The sequence below is a fragment of the Lutra lutra genome, chromosome 5 (assembly GCF_902655055.1).
Source record: "Lutra lutra chromosome 5, mLutLut1.2, whole genome shotgun sequence".
NCBI lineage: Eukaryota > Metazoa > Chordata > Mammalia > Carnivora > Mustelidae > Lutra > Lutra lutra.
Genome location: NC_062282.1, coordinates 49,770,711 through 49,784,464, shown reverse-complemented (window position 1 = coordinate 49,784,464; position 13,754 = coordinate 49,770,711). Strand labels below are relative to the sequence as shown.

At 39.8% G+C, this 13,754-nt stretch overlaps 1 pseudogene; it reads left to right on the top strand.

Moving 5' to 3' along the window:
• Positions 1-12,798: 12,798 nt before the first annotated feature.
• Positions 12,799-12,957, top strand: LOC125101334 (uncharacterized; annotated as a pseudogene).
• Positions 12,958-13,754: the final 797 nt, after the last annotated feature.

Here is a 13,754-nt window from a genome sequence, read left to right as displayed (position 1 = left end):
GGTCTATCCATGTGTCCCATCTCACTCAGGAATGCCTCTTTATTCCCAAAGCAAAACTATCTGCCTGGAACTGACACATAAAAATGTACCCCAGCTCCTTTTCCATGGCAGGCACCGGTGCAATCAACAGGCCACATGCACGCCCTAGAATTTGCAATTGGGCCATCTCCAGCATCCCAGACTGAAGAAGTAACAGGCGGAAATGCAGGATTGATGGGCAGGAACCTGCTCTGTCATTCAACTTGCATCACCTCCTGCCAGAACAGCACATTCATCTTTTCAGAGTGCCTTCTTTTGCCCATGCTGCTTCTAATAGGCTCCCATAATAACCCTGGGAAACACACAGAGTAGGTCTCATCACTCTCGTTCTCATTTGGCTGATGAGATTCAAGGGGGATATGTGATTTGCCCAAGGTCATGCTTTTTTGTTTGGGTTTTTTTTTCTTTGTTTGTTTGTTTGTTTGTTTGTTTTTTGGTGGCATATCTTCTAATTCGTAATCTACTACTCTTCCCTGGGTATCAGATTTGTACTCCTCATTTCTGCTTTACTTAACCATAAAATATTCATACTTATGCCGGTATTCCCTGACACATAACCAAATGCTTGATTTTACAGTTCGCCTTTGAGGATCTCAGAGCCTTAATTCAGGAGTCATTGAGTAATTTTAGTAATTCATACATGACCGGGTTAAAATCATGTAAGCGTGGACTGGCCCGGTTTCCCTAAAACTACCTATGCAAATGTGTGTGCCAGGCAATTTGCTAAGTCACATCAACAGTTAACACTGAATAAGCATTAACCCTATGCCAAGAAACCTTCTGCTCTCCATGAATTTAAGCTTCACCATGACTCTACCTGGTAGGTAATACTCTCTTCACCATCCAGGAAAAAGAGAACTGAAGCAAACAGGTCAAGCAGTTTGCATAAAATCACACAGTGATTATAGTTGAGGCAGGATTCGAACTCCTAACCACAGAGGCCATTCTCCTAATCGCTTTCACTACAAATTAAGTAAGATTGTCAATGGCAAAGAGAATTGAGGGAGAAGATATTTAGACAACAAAAGAAAAAAAATGTCAAGAATTCTTAAATCACAGTCTTCTGTACATGATGGACTATGTATAAAAAATTCTTCTCTGTTCTTTAAAGCAGGCTCTGAAGAGTCATATCTGATATCCATTAAGTCAGATCATATTAAAGACATTCCATGTTAAAAATCAGACAAAGAGATTAGGGAAATTTTTTTTTTTTTTTTGCCCCCCTAGTCTGACTAGCATTACTGAATTACTGTGTTATTTACTATCTACTTGGATTCCCAACACATAGTCACCCTGCCTGTCATCCTGGGTGTGTTACACGTTTTATAGCAGCCGTGTAATAATAGATAAATCTCATCACACAGTCTATTTACAGGATCCCGCAGCCCCCTCTCCATCTGCATGTTCAAGATTACAACTTTATCAGTGCAAATAAAACATCATGTGCTAAAAAAAGCCATGAGATGTGATCAAAAGCCAATGGGCCAGAAAAGACAAATATGGCAAAACAAGTTGCTGACTTCCATGAAAACAAATAAAATTTTAAGATGTAACAAACTCAGCAATTTCTTTTACTGGCAGCAAAAATTATCTCTCCATTCCCTGGCACAACAGACCCAACTATATGAAAGCCCAACTCTGAGACACAGAGCTGTGTCTGAAAACAGTGGAGCTGGGGTGTCAGAAGAGATTAAAAGGGCAAACAACCATGGCTCAACAGAAAAACCTTCAAAATTCCTAACAATTCACCAGAAAAAAATGCAAATAAATTCATCATTAGCCTAGTCCTAAGTTTAACAGTTTCTCTCCAAACATATGCTTTATACATTTTTGATGAGATGTAAATTAATATCCTCTTTTTTGTCCTTAACATTGAGTAATAAAGACTTAACTCAAGCCAATGCTTATGAAAATATTGGGGAAAACTATTGAAAAGATTTGTAATATCATGTTCAGATCTTTGCAAAATTTCTACTTTATTTTCAGATTTGCTTCTCTTTAAAGTGAAACAGTTAAAGCAGAGAAAAGCAGATACAGCTTATGTGAGATTACTTTTTCTTAACCTATTCAACTTTTTATACTAAATTTCTTTGGGGAAAAGAATGATTCTAAGGATAGAGGGCCCGTTGGGGTATTTTAGAGTGATTCCAAGATAGGGGAAGATAAAGTATCCTTCCAGAGATAAAGAAAATGGTGCCAACCAATCCTCAGGAGCCTGAATTCTAAACATAATATGAATCTGTGGCCCCACCCATGAGGCCCAATTTCCCAATTAGAAAGAAAAAGGGGATTGGAGCGACTTATTAAGCAAGGGGACTCAAAATCCAATTTTGATGACTTAAGCATAAGTGCATCAGCAAGTTGTGGATTAAATTTCCTTTAAAATACACCTAGGTCTAGGAATACTAGAAAAAGGAGATTAAGGGGGGGGGGGGGGGGAATGTGCTTTACATTTCCTTCTCTCAATGCTTGAGTACAAAATGTCTGAAGACATTTAAAAATCAAAACACACAACCAAAAATTTACACACCTCAAACAGATTTTGTTCTTACAACATCTGAAAGCTAAAGACAGAAGCATGAGAGAAAGAGAGAGAGAGAGAGAGAGAGAAGGAAAGAAACTTAGAACTCCACTGAAATCCTACCTTGCGTTGTGAGCGCAAAGGAAATCTGACACAGTATATTGTTTTTCTCTGTCATCACCACAAATCTGTATTTCAAGCTAGGAACCAGCATATTGTTTCCATTGAGTGGGATTAGCAAAATTTGTTTCCAGGAAAACTTTAAAACTAGCCCCAAGTTTCAGTCTCCATCGGTTAGGTCATAAAGAGCAGCAATCAATTCCAAACTTTGATGGCTGTTCATGGTGTCATTTGCTGCTTCACATCTGTTTAACTCGGAAGTGACGTTCCCAATTGAGTGTGTTTTCGGCAAGTTCCCCCATGAAATTACTTCAGTTTTATGTAGAGATCATTGTGTACATTTCACGAATTCATATAGAGCTAAAATAAATAGACACTTTCAAGCTTCACAGTTTCCAACCTGATATTTTTCCAAATCCGGGAGAAAAAGGAGTGGGCAGGGAGGAGAAGAGAGAAATGATTGAACATTGTGTCTTTGAAGAAAATATGGCAAAAAAGTAGAAAGGATTATTTTGAAGCTGTAAAAGTTCTGGAAAGATTCCCTTTACAGATCATTATAGCATAAAGTATTATTGTTCTTTTTACAGAGACTGGCTCATTTTTTTTACTCTCTCCTATAGATGCTTCGGCTGTTGTGTTCCAGAAGTCCCCAGTTTCACAGCTTCCTTGGCCGGCCGGGGCAGATTCTTCCTTGCTTTCCTACACACAAAGGTAGGACTGTCAGCCTTTCACCAACAGATGGGAGGCTTGTCTCCACTCACGGGTATTACCATTTCTGCCCAACAGTGAATTGATTCTTACCCCACTTCGGAGCCGAGCCTGGTGTGGTGGAAATTCCAGGTCAGAGGTAAAAGCAAATGTTTCTGGAGACACAGGAGAAGGGAGGGGGAGTTTAATCTCAATCCTCCTGATTTAGAGTCCTGGGGTAAATGCCGCTATAACAAGGCTCCAAACCAACAACAGGATGACATAAGCTCTTCCATTTCTAACCCAGTTACCTACCAGAACCCAAAGCATCCTGAAGCTCATGATGTATAAATTTAATTTCTCTTTTATGGCTGGAGCAGTATTTTCCATGATTTATAAATCATTTGGTCGGTGATTTCTTTGAAATCTTTGCCTCATTTATGCTCTTGACCTCTTGACCTCCTGATACATTTATTTATGCCAGAGATCTCTCTGCAGTGGTGCAGTCTAATGTCATTTGCCCGAGACTGGGTGGCTAAGAGGCAAAGAAACAAAGACAAGCGTTTAAGGAGGTTTGTGATGCAAAAATGTGTGTTTAAAAAGAAGGATAAACAAAGGAAAATGTGAACACTTAAACCATATTATTCCTGCACTATTGATTTATTGCAGGAACCCTCTATTTATTGAATACTTTATGGGTATCTGATTATATGGCAGTTGATGGGGCAATGAGAGAATACTGATCCTCACAGCAAAAATATTTGCTGTAAATGTCATGACATGCCTTGTCTATAATATGATTCTTTCCAGATGGTTATTTTTCAAGTTTCAGAAATGAAAAAATATGCCTTAAGACAAGTATACATAAAAATGATGCCTTTCTTCTTTGTCTCTTCTTGATTTTCATTTATTAATCTCTGCTGTTTACTATGAAGCAATGTGCTAAAGAAATCTGGTCAGAATGACATCTGATTAATTGGGCAGGGCACTTCCTACATAGCTCTTTGCTGATAACCCAGCTGTCCAAGAACCATTTCATTATAAGAGATGCAGAGGCAGGCGACAGTCACAAAACCACTGGGAAGCCGGGTCTGCTCTAACAGATTGGCACAATTTGTATCACTGGTGCTCAGAACCTACAGGGCTTGCATAGCCCAGAGCCAAGGACAGGCTCTGCCTCTCGGGACAACCTGTATTTCTCTACGCCATTTACTCGTTATTGAAAACCGTTGTGAAGAAAATGGCTCCTCTTCAACACTCCCTAATCCATTTACCTGATACAGAATTAGTTACTCTGGTTTTATATATACCTAGATGGTGAGACACGCATGCACACAAACACACACGTAACCAAATACTCTTTCACAGACGTATTCTAGAGGTAAAATATAATATTCGGGTAGCTGTTACAGCTTATGTTAACAATGTGCTAATGTGAAGCAACTGATTTTTGATATTTTAGAAAGATAAGTGTTTTAGCTCCTCTGGCTGCTCTGTTTTACTGAAAAAAGTATGTCATTTGCACATTCAATCACATAAATGCAACTGCTGTCTACGGTCTTAGTGGAAAAAATAATGAGAGGGAAAGATAGAAAATTTAAACAGTGCGTGTGTGATTTTTTGCCCTCCATTCTTCTCAAAAGACACGAGTACCACGGTGACTGAATCAGGCATCCTGAATCGGCAGGTCTCCCTACCTCTGGTCCTGGTTTTCTCGTGCCTCTCACATTGGGAGCCTTTTGCCGCACTGAACCTGGCTCAAGGATAAAGCTGACTGCATCATTGTTTTCACCAGAGATGCTGATGCTACACATGAGTGCTTTAAAATGGGGCTAACGGCAGCCCGTGTCACAGCTAGGAATCCTGTGTGAACAGGCAGAGTGAAAGAAAGGTGCTGAGAAACAGCAAGTTACAAACCAGAGAGTTAAAAAGTCCAAAGGCAAAAAAGTGAGGCTCCAAGAAAGAATCCAGTTCAAGCAATCAGAAACACAAAGGTCACAGTCAGTGGAAGGTGACAAAATGTTCACACCGGTGATTTCAGAGTAGGGACTGTTTTCTTCTTTATAGATTCCTCCATTTTACAACTTGTCTGCAGTCAGCACGGGTTGTTAGTTTATGGGGAGAAGAAAACACACTGTGAAGACACTAACCATGAAAATGAGAGTGAATAAAGAGAGAGAGATCCTGGAATAACACAGCCTGGACCTGGAAAGTACAAGGGCTGGGAAGCCACAGAAAGGGCACTGAAAACCTAAGTTCACTTCTTTCCTATTTTTCTTTTCTTTCCCGTCTCCCCCCGCCCCACCTCCTCCTTCTTCTTCTTTTTAAATTTACCATCACTTTCCTTTCTGTTATTTAAAAATGAGGTTGCCTCCCCAGGTTTTTAAGCCTTACCAGCTTGAATGTCAAATTTTAGGAGCCATCCCACTCTTTCAGGATTCCCTTGCCTTTTGTATCTAGGAGAATTAGGGGTGGGCAGAGGGGTAGGCATTGGGAAGGTGGAGGGGAGTCAGTAATTACGTTACTTTCCCCGCACCCTGCCTCTCCAGCAGTTCCAGGTCTTGGTTCCATCACAGTGGCCTCAGAGCAGAAGTGAATCTCCTCTCTAGTCTAGAACCCCCAAAATGCAAGAGGCCTTTCCCTTGATTCTGCACAGCAGTATTGAGACTAGCCTCCAACTTCTAATACAATTCCATTTATAGTTCAAGAAGAACAAAAGAAAGCTACAACAGAGAAAAACTTGCCTCTACCCCTAGAATAGGTTTGGATGCTCCCTCTGGGAGTCAGTTATGGAGATATCCCCTGCCCTAGCCTCAACTCAAAGTGTAGCCAAAGCCATCTCCCTTCCTTACAGTCCAGGTTCCACAGCCACATCTCCCAAGAAGATCATCTCAGACCATAATCTTCATTCCTAGTAGATCCACTCTTGGCCAGGGTGATTGACAGAGGCTACACCATTCCCACCTAAAGAACAGGCTATCCTCTCCCACAAGAATGTGGTCCCACTCTTTGGTCCCAGCATGAAATTAATATAAAAGAACAATAATCCAGAATCAGAGCATTTCTCAAAGTCTGGATTACTAGATCTCCAATAGATCATCAAAAACTCCATCCTCTACTTCAAACCAGTCTGATCCTCCCAGGATGAAATGGAAGATCTCATTTGCTTATCCTTCTGGAAATCACTTCCCCTGGAGGCAGTAGTTCAAATAGCAATCTCCAGGTCACCTGCACACAGGCAACCATATCTAAGGCACTGTGCCCTCTAAATGACCCAGAAAACAGAAACACGAGGAGCTCTGGCTCATACATGGGCCACAAATGTACTGATCATACAGGGCATTCAGCCTCTCAGTCAAGAGTATCTCCATGATTTTACAAGCCCCCCAAATAAGAGGTGGTCTTGCTTTACATTTGGGTAACATAGAGAAAATTCGGTGATTCTCCTAGAACAAAAAACCAGTCTGACGCAGACAAGTTCAGAAGGCTGACTTTCTTATAAGACAGAAAATCTTTGCAGCTTCTAAATGACAGGAATTTTTTCAGCTTTTACTCATAAATGTTTCAAAATCTTCAGACACAGTTTTAGTTAGGTCATCCTGCTACACTCATATAATTTTTACATGGCTATGGTCATATTCCAGATAAAATATTGCATTTGACCTTTCTTTATTTAATATGATGCATACATATGTTCATGTCTCATCTATGTTGTTTGGAATTAAAATGGTGATATGAGTGCTGTAATAATAATGATATTAATAGTGAAGAAAGCAGACTCTCTAAGTGGAAAGGGTGGAAGTCAGTGCAAACTTAAGCAAACTCTGTTAAGTGTATCATTTATTTTCAAAGCTAGTCTCCTCCCTTCTGAAACCTTCCTATGTTCAGGTATCTACATCCCCAGCATTTGGTGCAATGCCTAGAGCTAAGCACATATTGTTAAGTCTTTGTTGGGTAAATGAACAATCGAATAAAGAAGTGAGTACTGTTCCTCTCTGCAATGACCACTCTGACTTGTCTTCTCTGCGGCATCTCATGCCTCAGACCCATCGGAGCACCTCTTGCCAACATAGCCCCATTCTGTGTTCTCTGCAATTTTAAGTCATTGCCTAATAAAAGCAAATTTTACAAACTCATCATTTTAGGAAGTACATTGGATCCCTAAGGAAGAGCCCCACTAAATAGGCCAATGCTTTTTGAAGAATCAGTGGGTTACTTGACCTGGGAAATTGTGGCCTGCAACGGGTTAAGGTCAAAGTTTTTCCAGATCTGTGTTTTGCATTTTCTGTTCTCCACACTCTTGTTCAATATTCTCCTGGTTTCTCAGGAGACATGCTTTCTCAGCATAATGAAGAGAGGCATGAAAGGCCTCACTGAAAGCCCAAAAACAATCTGCTATATAAACTGTGTTTAGAGACATAGACTTTGGAGCCCAAAAGACTTTGGTTCAATTTCTAGAGAACGGGTCTCACTGTCTTCATCTACACAATAGGAATGAATCAGATAATATATGCAAAGCGCAAGTACTGCCTGGCATATATGAAGAACCCAATACATGATAGCTCTCTTTCTCTTTCTTTCTTTTTTTTTTTTTTAATAATAATGTAGGCCAAGCAGCAATAAGAGGTGATCATTTACAAGTACTTCGGCAAAACAGTGAAGAAGCTATTTGGGGATAGACATAGCTTTTGCTACAGCTCAAACAATACAGTTTACATCACGATATCAAATATACCATATCCTGCCACCATTCTCTCCTCCTGTGCCCATGACAGACATCATTAATCAAATCCAGACTTGGCCTCAGTCATCTTCTCAGAGTTGACTCTACTGATCAGTATCGTCACAAGAAAGGAAATCTATTTGCCATTCCATGTTTATCTGTTTCCCTCCTCTGACTGTGCCAATGTTAGCCTAGGGAAGAACACTGTTAACCCAGACAGTTGTATAGAAAAATTTTTTTCAAATAAGGCATTAAGGGCGCCTGGGTGGCTCAGTGGGTAAAAGCCTCTGCCTTCGGCTCAGGTCATGATCCCAGAGTTCTGGGATCAAGCACCGCATCGGGCTCTCTGATCGGCAGGGAGCCTGCTTCCTCCTCTCTCTCTGCCTGCCTCTCTGCCTACTTATGATCTCTGTCTGTCAAATAAATAAATAAAATCTTTTAAAAATAAATAAATAAATAAGGCATTAGGACCAACTACTCGGTTGTAAGCTTCCATTCACCTCAGGTTATAAAGTTACTGAGCACCAACACCGGTAGCTAACAAACTCTTGTTTTTGTCCCCAATGCAGAGCATTAATCCCTCACGCTGAGGAGGGCTTCAATGAATAGCTGTTGGATTTCACGCTGTTTCAAACCCTGAAGCTGGAGTGTATAAATTCACCCCTGCTCAAACTTAATTCCCTTTGTTTTCCTTTCCCTTCACTGCTTCTCTAAACATTCTCTTTGATTGTCATTAGCTAATTTTCCAAATGAAGACTAAGTTTAGGAAGGGTATGTTTTCAGGCTGGACAACGTCTGTTTGAAGAGCAACCTGACATTTTATTAGACCATTCTCTGTCCCAAGATGCGGAGCAAGTAAAATAATATACCAATTCATTCTTTAACAATAACAACAGTGAAAGGGCTTAAATTACAGAAGAATAAGTGTTTTAGGGGAATTTTTTTTATTGATATAACTCTTTTGAGGTCACAGCTCAAGGTCTTTTCTTCAGGTTACAGAGGAACCATTTAGCTGAGCTTGTGTTTTCTTTGTCAATTTTATGCCAGATAAAGACATGGTCCTAAGGCAAGGTGGCAAGGGACAAGATGATAAACACAGCTTCCAGAATTCTCCTTAAGAACTTCCATCTTACCTCTGCATCCGGGCATGCCAAGGCAAGTGCTGGTACATCACAGCTGTGTTTATACAAGAAAAGTGAACTGGAGACTTACATATCCAAGCAGTGAAACTGTTCCAATCTGGCTAATTGGGGCTCCTAACTTATCTTTCCTCACTAATATTTATTTTGGGGGAGGCTGAACACTTTTGAAAATGGCTGTAATTATATTATTCCCATAAACACAGCCTCAGTGACCTGTTTTGACCATGCCTCAAGACTAATCAGTTATTTTCTTTCTTCTCACCTCTGTTTCTTTCATTGGGTAAGAAAATATAAACCGGTTTCGGATTCCCATAGTGGTAGATAATTTGCATCCTTTTTCCTCGAATACTTGAATACTTCTGAGCAGCAGGTAACAGACATCTGGGCAGAGTTCAGGGCTTGGGACAGTGTTTCTTACTTGGAGTTTTGCGTATTCTTTTCTTGCAGCAAAAGGGGAAAAAAATTAAAATGCTTAAACACTTCTAGACAATGTTTCAGCCTATCTACTGCATCCTGCCATCACTTGTAAGTGAACCTTAAACAACACGCATTCTGAATATAAAATTGCGGGGGAACCATGCTGGCTTTGATGAATGCAGTACTGTGCTTTAGCAACCCCATATAACAGGCCAACAAATTATGTTCCATCTCCCCCTCTGTGCCTTGCACAGTCCCAGGAGGATTGCACCGTCGTCAGCTGAAAATCCCCAGAGTAGCTAGCTGGGAAGCAGGGGGAATGGCATAGCAAGGAATAGCAAGAATATTGATTGTAGGCCCACCTCTCTAATTAAGGAAACATGGGGGTTGTGATTCTGAGGAGCTTACAGCACCAATTTCCCAAATCAACCTGATGTACTTGCTTTTCTATCTGACATCCCCTGAGGGTCTACCAAAGGCTTTGTATTCAGTGCAAGAGAAAGAAGCACAACAACGTGCGAGGTGCGTTTTCCATTTTGACTTCTGAGTATGGATGTTACATACTAAGACCCAATGTTTTGAATTGTTGTTCCCAAGGCCCAGGCAGGACAAGCTTGAGTGAAGGGGCAGCAACCAGTTCTGCCCACAATGGGTCTCTACATGGCCCATGTGGCCCACCACAGGAAGACCACCATCTTCTGGCCTGTAATAAGAATGGGATGACTACAAGCTAAGACACAGGATGAGCAATATGGCATAGAGGTTACCAGTACAGTCTCTGGAGTCCAAGAGTGCCATGTTGCAGTGCCAGCTGTTCCACTTACTAGCAAATTTCTTAAATTCTCTGCTCTCCACTGGGCTCAGATGTTAAATCAGGATAGTAATAGTATCTGCTTAAAATTGGGTTCCTGAGAATTTAAACATATAATTAATGTAAAATGCTTATAATATCATCTAGTAAATGGTAAGTGCTCAAAAATGCTAGCTGATACCTAACTCATCATTGAGTTTATTGGGCAAGAGGATAAAAGTTCTCTGCTGAGATCAATCATGACTTAGTCTTGCTAAACTAGAGAATTAAGTTGCCAAAGAGTGTTAGAAATAAGGTTTATCTGGCTTGCAGTTGTATAATATTATAGCCAAGGGATCTTGAAATACCCCAATCTTATCCCAAACTGCAGCCATCCCCTCAAGTGCCTTGCTCAGGGGATTGATATGCTCGAGGAATAATGGCAGATGGAAATCAAAGTAATACTATCACTAGAGACCTGGACTCCAAATTTCAGTGCAGAGAATCTGTGGTCTGGACTGGACCATGTGGAACACTGCTTTTGTCCAGTTAGATGGTCAATGTATCATACATGCCACCTCCAAAATGAATTAACCCAGACATCCACAACTACAAAAAAGAGCATGTTTTCTCACAATGCCCCACTTCAAGCTGGCCTGGGCTGTGGTCAGTGAAGTAGCTTGCACACTTAGCTGCCACACAGGAGAAGAAACTGCAGAGAAATGACTCAACTGTTTCTGAGGCAAACACCCTGGCCGTGCCAGTACTTCGGCTGCATGGAAGGCAGAAGCGAAAAAGAAGAAAGGCCAGAGGAAAAAGACAAAGAGACCCAGAGACAGAGAGAGGGGCAGGTACAGACACCATTTGACAGCAGACTTATGTCTGCAGTGAAGAGAATTACCCGGAAATATAGAGAGAGAAAGAATCCTCCGCTGGTGAGTGACCTGGCCTACATCACTACGTACAGAATGACTCAACTCTACATTAACACGCTTGGTCCAGTCATTAAGCTTGATTTTCACCAAGCCACATTGGAGGGAAGAGGAAAAAAAATGGCCTGAATATGCTGAACAAAGTCAGGGGACCTAGTGAAGAGTCCCCTGCAATAGAAGCCAAAAACTCAATAGGATTCCACTTGCTTTGGTAAACATTTGCTTATTACTATCTCAGTATCTTCAAGTCAAGGCCATTTCTACCATTCCTATAGAGCAGAATTGCAGACTTTTAGAATATTTATGCTATTTTATCAAGCCACATACACTATATCAGGGTTTCTCGCATTGGCACTATTGATATTTTGTGCTAAATAATTCTTTGTCCGGTGGGCTGTCTTGTCCACTGTAGGATGTTCAGCAGCATTTCTGGACTCTCCCCACTGCATATCAGTAGCACAACTCCCCCACCCCGAGTTGTGACAACCAAAGTTATCTCCAGACATTGTCAAATGTTTCCTCAAAGGCAAAATCAACACCCAGTTGGGAATTACTCACTAGGTTATGCCATTATAACAAACAGTTGCCACTTCACAACCAGTGACCTTTATTTCTTGCCCATACTACTTGTCCATTGTAGGTAGGATGGGAGCTCTGTTTCTGTATCAGGCTAATGGAGCAGCCACCATCTGGAGCATTGCTATTCATTCAGCAGAGCAGAGGGCAAGACAGAGTTCTTTGTAAATCTTGCACTAACAAACAAGTTTTCCACCCAGAAGTGACACATCCTCCTTCCACTCACATTTCATCAGCCAAAACAAATCACATGGCCACACATAATGCCAAGGCCAGGGAAAATGCCATCCCATTAGCCTAGGAGTGGAAATATTTGGTGAACAGCACTAGCGACAATCATGGCTAGTATGGGAAGAAGTTCAAAGCTCCCTCCTACATTAATTTCTTTATTATCTTTACTAGTTCCTTCCTTCTATATTCTTTGTTTCTCATTTTTTTCTAATTTAAATTAGATGTTTGCTTACTAATTTTTAGCCTTTCTTCTTTTCTATTCTAACCAAATATAGCTTTGAGTTGCTTCTAGCACCATCTTTCTTATATCCCACAAATTTTAATATGAAATTTTTTTAAAAAAGATTTTGTTTATTTATTTGACAGACAGAAATCACAAGTAGGCAGAGAAGCAGGCAGAGAGAGAGGGGGGGAAGCAGGCTCCCCGCTGAGCAGAGAGCCCAATGCGTGGCTCCATCCCAGGACCCTGAGATCATGACCTGAGCCAAAGGCAGAGGCTTAACCCACTGAGTCACCCATGTACCCCTGTTATGCTTTTGCTGTTGTTCAGATCCAAGAACTTTCTAATTTTCATTATAATTTACCTTTTGACACAAGTTATTTAGAATTATGTTTTTCTCATTGCTTCTCGGCCTTTTGGCTAAGATCAAGTGTAGAATTATGTTTTTCTTAGTTTCTATATACAAAATACTTTGAGGGACAATTCATTTTTTTAATGTCTTATCTATGGTAAGAAAATAGGGTCTGTGTGAATCAGTATCCACATGACGCTGATTTTTTTCTTTTTTTAATGTTGATTTTTTAAAAATTTGTTGGGATTTGATTTATGGCCTAGTAAAGAGTCAATTTCCATAAATGTTATATGTATCTTTGAAAATGAGTTATAGAACTACATGTGACATATAAATTAATGTTGTTAATTTTACTATTCAAATGTTCTCTATTTTTACCAATATTTTATCTGCCTGATCTGTCAGTTTTTGAAAAAAGTTATGTTTAAGTTCCCACTAAGATGTTTGTCAGTTTCTCCTTGTAATTCTTTCAGTTTTTACTTTATATAATTTGAAACTATATTATTAGGTACACACAAACTTAAAAGCATTATCTTTCCCTGATGAGTTGAAACATTTTCATTTAAATGGTAGCACTCTTTATCCTCAGTAATGTTTCTGCCTTAACACATATATATATAAAATAAAATGATAGAAAAAGGCATACCAGGCAGCCAAAAGAAAGATTATATAGCTGTGTTAATATATATTGACTTAATATATATTAATAATTATATATAATGTGTTAATATATAATATAATATAATGTGTTAATATATAATATATATATTATATTATATATATTTCTTTTTTATCCCCCCAACCATTCTTGAAAGATTTAATTGGATATATAATTCTAGGTTGACAGATTTCTGCTTTCAGTCTTTGAAGATATTCTGGACTCCACTGTAGCTACTGAAATTCAGTGCTTGTTGTTTAATTATTTTTCATTTGTAGAAATTAAGACTAAGTATATAGATGATCTGGAGGTCTTTTTCTGTTTGCTTTTAAGATTTCTTTGTTTT